The sequence below is a fragment of the Silene latifolia genome, chromosome 4 (genome assembly GCF_048544455.1).
Source record: "Silene latifolia isolate original U9 population chromosome 4, ASM4854445v1, whole genome shotgun sequence".
Taxonomy (NCBI): Eukaryota; Viridiplantae; Streptophyta; class Magnoliopsida; order Caryophyllales; family Caryophyllaceae; genus Silene; species Silene latifolia.
In genome coordinates this window covers 106,756,548-106,767,379 of record NC_133529.1, presented here as the reverse complement: position 1 = coordinate 106,767,379, position 10,832 = coordinate 106,756,548, and positions in this window count along the sequence as shown.

The window sequence follows — 10,832 nt, the reverse complement described above, 5'->3', positions numbered from 1 at the left end:
AGTATTGGTGTTCGGTCTCGCATGGGCAAACTCTATTTATCATTTAAATTTTAGTTTCTATTAATTAAAAGAGGTTTTTGTCAAAAACTACCTTATATTTAGTGGTATTTGTAAAAAGACTATCTTATATTATTATTTGTGTTTTCTACTACCTTTGTTTTCTTTATTATTGTCGGTCAATAACTACCTACGCTAAGAATCTAGACAAATTTGATCAGTTTGCCGGCTTAAACCTATCTCCCTTGACTCTTTTATGTTTTAATTTTGCTTAGCCGCGATTTTAGGAAGTCCTAATAATGTACTTACGGTTAACTTTAGTAGATGTTCGTAGTTATTATTGAAATGTCAAAACATAAATTTTGCTTATATGAAGTTAAATTGTGGGTTTGACGCGGTTGGTCATTGTTGTTTGATGTTAACAACGTCATGTGAGATAGGTTAATGTCGCTAAATCGACCAAATCTCGCCATATTTTCAGCAGAGTTAATCTATAAAATATAATTAAAAGGCTACCCTAAAATGACAAATAAACGCGACCTAGACAAAGCCACGTAGGATCCAAAAAGCCACCTAGATTAAAATTTAATGTGACGTGACATATTTAAATGTGATGTTGCATATTTTTAATTTGATGTGGCGAATTAATGTAACATGATTATCAATTTATTATTATTACATGACATTAATTTAAATTATTTATCTGTAAATTAATTTAATTCACTTATTTCTATAATCTATAAAATATAATTAAAATGATACCCTAAAATGACAAATAAACGTCACCTAGACAAAGCCACGTAGGATCCAAAAAGCCGCTTAGATTAAAATTTAATTTGACGTGGCATATTTAAATGTGATGTTGCATATTTTTAATGTGACATGGCGAATTAATGTGACATGATTATCAATTTATTATTACATGACATTAATTTAAATCATTTAACTATAAATTAATTTAATTCACTTATATCTATAATATTAAAGGATATTATCATTATTCTTAAATTAATTTTGTATATTAAATATATTGTCTTCCAAAATTTATATAACCCTTACAAATTTACATCAGATTTCATAATTTATAATTAATATTGACATTTTATTTGAAATTTTTGTAATAAAACATGTTAATAAATTTCATAATTTATAATTAAAATTGAAATTTTTGTAATAAAGCCTGTTAAAGAATTAATTAAACCTCTTCATATTACTAAACACTCACCATTATTAACATTTTCCTATTTAATTCATTGTTTTAAAATTTATGTAATAAAACCTGTTAATAAATTAATTAAACCTCTTCATATTACTGAATACCCACCATTATTAACATTTTCCTATTTAATTTACTTCTTTTAATTAAACATGATAATAAATTGATTAAAACTTTTCATAATACTTAACACATACCATATTAATTACAAATTTACATCAAATTTCATAATTTATAATTAGTATTGACATTTTAATTAAAAATTTTGTAATAAAATATATTAATAAATTTCATAATTTATAATTAAAATTGAATTTTTAATTGAATTTTTTGTAATAAAGCATGTTAAGGAATTTGATGGGGCATATTCTGCACCGCTGACCGAGTCAACATATTGAGCAAGGTCAAAGATATCCACAGCAAGTCAACGACTTAGACCACCTAGCCGTCACGACCCATCGGCTGTCACCTGGTCTCGGATGGCAACTGCCGGCGGGACACATACCCGCGTACTCATATCCAAGATCCCTCGGCGGTGAGTCAACGGGCCCGCCGGCCTGCCATAGGTCCATCGGCCGAGGGTAGATCGATCTTTCCACCTGCTAGCCACTTGGCCACTACGTGACAAAAGGTGAAAGCCTATAAATACTCCTCAACCTTCATTGAGGAAAGGATCCACAACTTAACCTAAATACACTATTCATCTGGTAATATCTTCCTTATCTCTCTACAATATACATTCAGCCAAGTAACACAACTTAACCCTTTGAGTTTACTGACTTGAGCGTCGGAGTGAGTACGCTTGGCACAAAGCCAAGCCCTCAGTTCGTTCATTGTTGCAGGAGAGGCCGAGAGGAACAATTAAGGAAAGAAGGATTCAACTCAAGACATTATTCTACAAGCCACGGGTGGTAACAATACTTGCTCGGAATTACACCGAACAATTGGCGCCGTCGTGGGAAAAGACACTAGAAGCTAGTCACATTCATTCCCAAACAAAAAATACACAAAAACAAACCCACCCAAAAAGCCAAGAAAATGTCGAAACAACAAGACGCAGTCGTGACCGACGAAACCGCACTCTACCAAGATGATACCTTCAACAATTCGAGTCATGCGGCCCTCCACCGTGCGGAGTAATCCAACCGAGTTCGGGATGCCAATAATACCGGACACGCCGCGCCACCAACCAGTCACCATCATGGGACAGGTGGTTGACGTAGCAAAACTGAAAATGCTCCTGGACCTAATTAGTAATACGCCTGCTCACACTGTCACGCCGACAAGAGCGGCGGAAACTGTCCAGGAGACCAGGGCCCAAAACGTGACTCCGAGAAATTTGAACGGAGCACTAGGAGTCACCCGAGGAAATACTTTGTATAGCGGCGGAGGTGTCCAAACCCATTGTGGACACCCCAACGCACGATCATAACAAACAAATGAATCACCCAAGTTTTCCATCAAAGTGTTTGTTCCCTCCACAAAATTGCCACCAGGCGGGCACTCAAAGAGAAGAATTGCTATCGAGCCATAACCCCGATTACCTCGGCCTTAGCCGAGAGCGACGGGGACACAATGACCGATACGCTAGAAGAATTGCTATCGAGCCATAACCCCGATTACCTCGGCCTTAGCCGAGAGCGACAGGGACACAATGACCGATACGCTAGAAGAATTGCTATCGAGCCATAACCCCGATTACCTCGGCCTTAGCCGAGAGCGACGGGGACACAATGACCGATACGCTAGAAGAATTGCTATCGAGCCATAACCCCGATTACCTCGGCCTTAGCCGAGAGCGACGGGGACACAATGACCGATACGCTAGAAGAATTGCTATCGAGCCATAACCCCGATTACCTCGGCCTTAGCCGAGAGCGACTGGGACACAATGACCGATACGCTAGAAGAATTGCTATCGAGCCATAACCCCGATTACCTCGGCCTTAGCCGAGAGCGACGGGGACACAATGACCGATACGCTAGAAGAATTGCTATCGAGCCATAACCCCGATTACCTCGGCCTTAGCCGAGAGCGACGGGGACACAATGACCGATACGCTAGAAGAAATGCTAAAGACGTTACGCAGTTGAGATATGCATCCTAACTGACTCGGCCATACCGACGGTAGAAACGAAGGCACTCAATTAATAACGCAAGAGGATAAGTAAAGGTTCGTGATCAAAGTCCCGGCCAAGCCGAGGACCAAAAAGATAAAACTCTATTGAAAATGATTACAAGGAGAGTACAGACGACGGCCGTCCCCTTAGGGATAGCCTAAACTCTACCTACCAAAGCTTTACAAAAAGCTAGGAAACAAAAAAACAAAAGGTTACAGACTTGGGATTTGAAGCGCCAAAAGATGGCAGGGAGAGAAGGCTCAATAGTTGGCCCCGAACAGCTAAAGCTATCCGAGACGCCCGGTGGTGAGTCTCGGTGACGACCGCCCGTCTCCCTATGCCTGTTCTTTGCCCTCCTTCAAGAAAACAGAAGACATCTTCGATGGCCGGCTCAGAAGAGGGCTCGACATTTTCAAGTGCCTTTAGCCTGTCATCCTCCTTCACCCTTGCATCATAGGCCGCCTTAGCCTCAGCTATCTGAGCCGCCTTCGCCGCCTCCGCCTTCTCTGCCGGCCGCGCCTCCGCCGACCTCGGCCATCTCGTCCGGAAAGTGCTCAAATTTATCCCACGGGAAAGAGCCCTCGGGGACGAGTCTTTTTATCGCCTCCCAGTCGCCTCCTCGGCCAGGTCCCGAATGGGCGCACATTTTAGGGAGAAGATCATCTTGGAGCATTTCAATATCCTTCTCCTTTTGCGCAAGGGCAGCCTGCACGTCCCTGAGCGCCTCTTCCCTCTTGGCAACCGAGGCGTCGTAAGCGCCCTTATACCTATCCCGCTCCTCCATCATCTTGGCAGTAGCGGCGTCAGCATCCTCAACTTTGGCCCTCTCGGCCGCTAACTGTTTCTCAGTTTCTGCCACGCGCTTCTCGGCAGCGAAGAGATCCAGCTTAGCCTTCCCAGCTTCCCCCCTTGCGGCAGAGAGATCAAGTTTAAGCTTTGCGATCAAAGGCGCAGCTTGGGCCATGGTTTTTTCCTGCTACAAGATGTAGGAGCCGGCTTGTTGGGTCCACTTGGCCATCCTCTTATATAATTTCACACCCTCTGCCACAAGCTCGGAGGGAGGAATCTTCTGAGCCGAAGAGTCAACGATGACATTTCTGTCACCCGCCTTCTCAATAGCCTTCTCGTTCGCTTCCCTAATCGCTTGTTCGGTGAGAACGGCGGGCGCCGAAGGAGGATCTACAAAAATTTACAGAGCATCCATGTCACCATGCATTGACACATCGAAAAGCGGTCATCAGGGATGTCCAACGAACCAGCTAAATCCGAACCACAAGTTAGATCCGTACCAGTCTGGACCCTCTTCGTTCGAGGGCCGGCTGAGTCAGTCTTCTCCCCGGCAGTGATGGAAGCAGACGGAGGCTCTTTTCTCTTCTTTTCGGAGGAGAAAGGGCCTTAGCAACGGTCACCGCCCCATCAGTAATTTCGATGACCTCCACAGACTCCTGAACCACTGGGATCGAAGAGGGAGCTGGCACAGACGCCGCCGCCGACCTGGACGCTGCTTTCTTTGTTCTCTTCGGCACGCCTCCGAGAACCCGTGCTTGGGCCGCCGTCAAATCCAATGATTTCAGCTGCTTATCCATGAGATCGTTGGGAGACGGTCTACGATCACGCAAGTCAGCCGTAGGATGCTGCTCAACGACCTTCCCGTCCTTATCAAGGCCTAACCTCTTCAAGGTACTCTCGGACAGATCCTGGCCAAACCGATCTGCAAGAAATCAAACAAAGGTTACGTAACAGAAGTAAAACAAAGCTTTGAAACAAGAGCATAACGGGCATAGATGGGCCTCACACCGACCCCACTCACCCTGGCTGAGGGCCGGTATGAGGCCGACGTGGCAAACCAGCTCATCCTGAAGAATAATCTGAGTCGGGGGCAGCCATCCCTTCTCAGCATCAAACAGCTGCATCGCCCGCTTCTCATCCTCAGTAAGAGGAACCAGCGAAGCATCCATTTTAACTTTACCGCGGGAGGTACACTCCTCATACTCTTCCCGGTTCTCACACCGCAAGTAAACGGGGCTCTGGAAAGACCGAGGCAGCGGGTAGTCCTCCGGCACTTGAACGTACACCCATCGCCGTTGCCAGTCTTTGCAAGAAGTAAGCTTGTTCACGGAGGCATAGCCTGGCTCCGTCTGCACGCTATACCACCCCACTTTACCGGCGATTGACGGCCGAAGACTATGGAGTCGGCGGAATAAGTTAATCGTAGGGGTCTCCCGCTTAAAGAGACAGAGCCACACAAAGCCGACTATCGTCCTCATGGCCAGCGGATGTAGTTGGGCCACAGCGACGTTCATAGCCCTGATGATGGCCATGACGTATTTATTCAGAGGAAACCGCAGCCCATACTCCAGGTGCCTGAGGTACACGCCGGTGTGACCCGGTGGAGGGCAACAGACCGCCTGACCCTTCTTAGGGATAACGATCTTATACCCCTCACCGAAGGAGAAATGGCCTCCGAAAAATGTCTCGCCGGAACAACTGGCGAACTTATGGGACCAAGCACGGTCAAGACCAGTCGTGCAGGGCTCGCCATGATCCGGGACAGACAGCCTCCCACCATCAGAAGGAGCCCCCTCATCCTCATCAGCATCGTCACCCTCATCCTCCCGTTCCTCCAAAGTTGGTGGATCGGCTACGGGAGAAGGAGACCTAGGGCCCCCAAACCTTATCGGGATGGCGTCTAGTATCCCCTCCCCAACAAGACGCAACGGGGAACCCCCCGCCGCGAAGTACTAGTCCGGCGTCGGCGAAGACATAATAGCAATAATTATTTAACAAAATAAAACTGAAGAAATTTGTTTGTTTACCTTGAAGAAAAACACTCGCCGGAGTAACAACTCTGGAAATTAGAAGAAAGAAAAAGCCCTTGAAAGTTTAGAGAGAAGAAAAATTTTGGAGAATGAAATTGGTGGCCAATTTCACGGAATAACTGCCCTATTTATAGGGAAAAGCCCATAAAGAAGGACCAATCGACGAACGACCCATGAAGCGTCAACCAATCAGCGTGCGGACACGTGTCGGACATGCAACCACGGGATGTCAATCGTTGCAACGATTAGACATCAATCAATGCAACAGTGACCAAGCGTCTTCAACACGCCCATTCATATCTCTCCGCCTATTCACCTTCCTCAAGAAATTCCCAAGCATCCGCTTCTCTCCGCCGCCACATGATCAACCAAGCTAAGCAGCGCCGGCCGGGGGCAATCAAAAACAACCGGCACTCTCAACCCTGGTCTCGGCCAGCGTCACTTTCTTTTCCACATCGGATGCCCTTTACGCATCCATGTGGAGGGGGGATATGGTACGGCCTAAGGAAGACCAGGCCGAGGTAAAAGAGGCCGCCGCATAAGAAGCCGATGTAGAAAATTTTTGTCAAAATTACTTGCGCAGAATATACGCTCAACGTACATCGGAGCCCATACCACGGCATAGACTACGCTGGGGGCAAATTGATGGGGCATATTCTGCACCGCTGACCGAGTCAACATATTGAGCAAGGTCAAAGATATCCACAAAGAAGTCAACGACTTAGACCACCTAGCCGATCGACCCATCGGCTGTCGGCTGGTCTCGGCATGGCAATCCGCCAGCCGGGACACATACCCGCGTACTCATATCCAAGATCCCTCGGCGGTGAGTCAACAGGGCCCGCCGGCCTGCCATAGGTCCCTCGGCCGAGGGGTAGATCAGTCTTTCCACCTGCTAGCCACTTGGCCACTTGGCCACTACGTGACAAAAGGTGAAAGCCTATAAATACTCCTCAACCTTCATTGAGGAAAGGATCCACAACTTAACCTAAATACACTATTCATCTGGTAATATCTTCCTTATCTCTCTACAATATACATTCAGCCAAGTAACACAACTTAACCCTTTGAGTTTACTGACTTGAGCGTCGGAGTGAGTACGCTTGGCACAAAGCCAAGCCCTCAGTTCGTTCATTGTTGCAGGAGAGGCCGAGATGAACAATTAAGGAAAGAAGGATTCAACTCAAGACATTATTCTACAAGCCACGGGTGGTAACAATACTTGCTCTGGAATTACACCCGGAACAGAATTAATTAAATCTCTTCATATTACTAAACACTCACCATTATTAACATTTTCCTATTTAATTCATTGTTTTTAAAATTTTTGTAATAAAACCTGTTAATAAATTAACTAATCCTCTCGTGCTATAGCACGGTTTTTCTAGATGGAAATGTAAGAAAAATTAACAATTAAACTATTGGTATTGTAACACCCCCATACTCCGAGTGCCTTACCAGGACCACTCAGGTATGAAGACATCACCATCTCGGTCGCCCGAGGTATGATAATCAAATAGACAAAACAGAAACAACATTTATTGTAAATAGTTTAATGAATAAATACAATCCTCGAAACCAAACTGAAAGTGCAATACATTATTCCAAACTATCATTTCTCTCAATGAAATGTAAATAAATACTAAACTACGAGCGGAAGACTCTTCGTCATGTCGTGCCATCCCGACTATCCCAGATATCATCTCTATACTGTCCAATATCTCTCACCATCCCCGAATGGATCACCGCGGGTTTTACAAAACAACACCGGGTCGATTAATCACACAATCAATATAGATAACAAGAATAAGACAAAAACAGGTGACCGAATTTGCCACACACACACACACACCACCAACTCCCATCATCTCAATCTTGACCCACTGGACCCGGACCCGCCCGATGGGGGACCGCAGCCGTTCCCACCTAAGCCCCGCTCATCGTACGAGCGATAACCCTGTCCATTAATGTGCACATCCCCTTTCGTGGCGGGTTCCACGAAGGGCGAAACTAGGGCGTGAGATCACTCCCGCAAGTGACCCCACTCAGCCGAGAACGCATCTCGAGAGCCATAACCAATCACAATCACAATCACAATCACAATCATCATATCAAACAACTAATCTACAAAGACATCACCAACATCCCCTTATGGGACTAATGCGAGTAGGAAATCCTGCACAGAAAGCACAACACGCAGACGGTATCTACAGCTGTCTCAAAACGCCTCTTCTATGAATTCTCCTCCTAACACATAACACATAAAGACTACCAATTACTTACTATTCATAAAACCCCCAAATCCTAAATTAGGGTTTCATCAATCTTAACAAAACATTATATAAGTTATATCAAAAGCTTACCCTCGACGCAAGGAATCCAACGACACGAACTACGCTACGAACTGACCGTCTGAACTCCGGGAATTGTCAAGAACGCGATTTGGAAGAAGAACAAGTTGCTTTCTCTCTTAAACAGGTTTTAGGTTTTGTAAAAAGTGATTTGAAACAATTACGAATATGTTTAAATACCTTAATCGCGTAATTAACAAAACCCGAGAAAACTCCCCCGTAAAACCGGACACTCGATCGAGTACCCAAGGTACTCGATCGAGTACCCCCCTACTCGATCGAGTGCCCCAGCTACTCGATCGAGTGCCCCAGCTACTCGATCGAGTGCCCAACAGGTCAGAAACTATTTTAAGTCGCCACTTGCCCTTACTCGACAGAGTAAGGGCTACTCGATAGAGTACCCCCAAGACTATAAATACGGAGTATTACAGTCTTCCCTCCTTAAAAGGAACTTCGTCCCCGAAGTTCAAACCACTACCAAACAAAGGTACTCCCATAAGCTTCCCGACTCGAAGGTCAAAATAAACACAACGTAAAACATGATGCTAACCCCCAACTTATCCCGACAAACATACCGACACAACATATAAAAAGGGGTGTAAAAACTCTTAAAAACTCTCGCGATCATCTCCTACCCCCCTAAAAGAAACAAGGTTACGTCCCCGTAACCATACATACCTGATCAAAAAGGAAAGGGTAACGCTCTTTCATGATATCCTCCGCCTCCCATGTAGCTTCCTCAGTCTCATGGTTAGACCAAAGGATCTTAAGCAAAACTGTCTCACCACTCCTGGTCTTTCTAACTTTTCGGTCTAGGATCTGCTTAGGCACCTCAAGGTATGAGAAAGACTCATCAAGCTCTAAGCTCTCTGCCTCCAACACATGTGACGGGTCACTCACATACTTCCGCAGCTGCGATACATGAAACACATTATGCACTCTCTCCAACGCAGCCGGTAAAGCCAAACGATAAGCAACTTCCCCAACTCGCTCTAAAATCTCATAAGGCCCTATAAACTTCTGACTTAGCTTGCCTTTCTTCCCAAATCTCATAACCCCACGCATAGGAGACACTTTCAGAAGAACCTTGTCCCCAACCTGAAACTCTATGTCCCGACGATGTAGATCTGCATAACTCTTCTCGTCGATCCCGGGCGCTCTCATCCGTTCTCTGATCATCTTAATCTGTTCCACCATCTCATGTACCATCTCTGGTCCTAAAACCACTGCCTCAGCACTATCGTCCCAACAGATTGGACTCCTACATCTTCTCCCATACAAAGCCTCAAACGGTGCCATACCTATACTGGTGTGATAGCTGTTGTTGTAAGAAAACTCTATCAAGTCCAACCTCTGCTCCCAGCTACCACCAAAATCCATCACACAAGCTCGCAACATATCCTCAAGAGTCTTCATTGTTCTCTCGATCTGCCCGTCTGTCGCAGGATGAAATCTTTGTACTCATCTTCAAAGTCATTTCCCAACGATTCTTGCAACTCCTTCCAAAACCTTGATATAAATCTCGCATCTCTGTCAGACACTATGTCCTTAGGGACTCCATGTAACTTAAGCACGTTCTTTCGATAGGCCATAGTCAATTGTGCTTTAGTCCATGTATCTTTCATTGGAACAAAGTGAGCTGACTTGGTCAAACGATCCACTATCACCCAAATCATGTTGTTACCTTGTTGACTCTTCGACAAACCCACAATGAAATCCATGGAAATGGATTCCCACTTCCACTCGAGGCACCTCCAAAGACCAACCTTACCTTGTGGTCTTCTCTGTTCCCCTTTAACTCTCGGCATGTCAAACAACGGGACACAAACTCAAATTGTCTCTTTCTTCATCCCAGGCCACCAAAACGTTTTCTTCAAATCTTTGTAAAGCTTGTCTCCACCCGGATGAACTGAATATGGTGTGCAATGCGCTTCTGTCATGATCGTCTTTTTCAACTCCTCGTCATTAGGAACACACCACCTACCATCAAACCTCAAGCTACCATCTCAGTATGAATGGAAAACCGGACACTTTGTCCCTTTCTCTACTCCGACTCTCCACTCCACTATCTTAGGGTCCAAAGCACCTTATCCCGAATGTCATCATAAAACTCCATGTGTCTTGTCATATCACCCATGGCATCTCCTTTCTACGCATCATATGTATCCCAAAGCTCGCTACCTCATCTCTCGGCCTCATCAAAGATGAGTTTGTACACAAAGAATGTACACTCTTTCTACTCAAAGCGTCAGCTACAACATTGGCTTTCCCTTCATGGTAGATGATTTCCATGTCATAATCGCCAATCAACTCCATCCACCTCCTCTG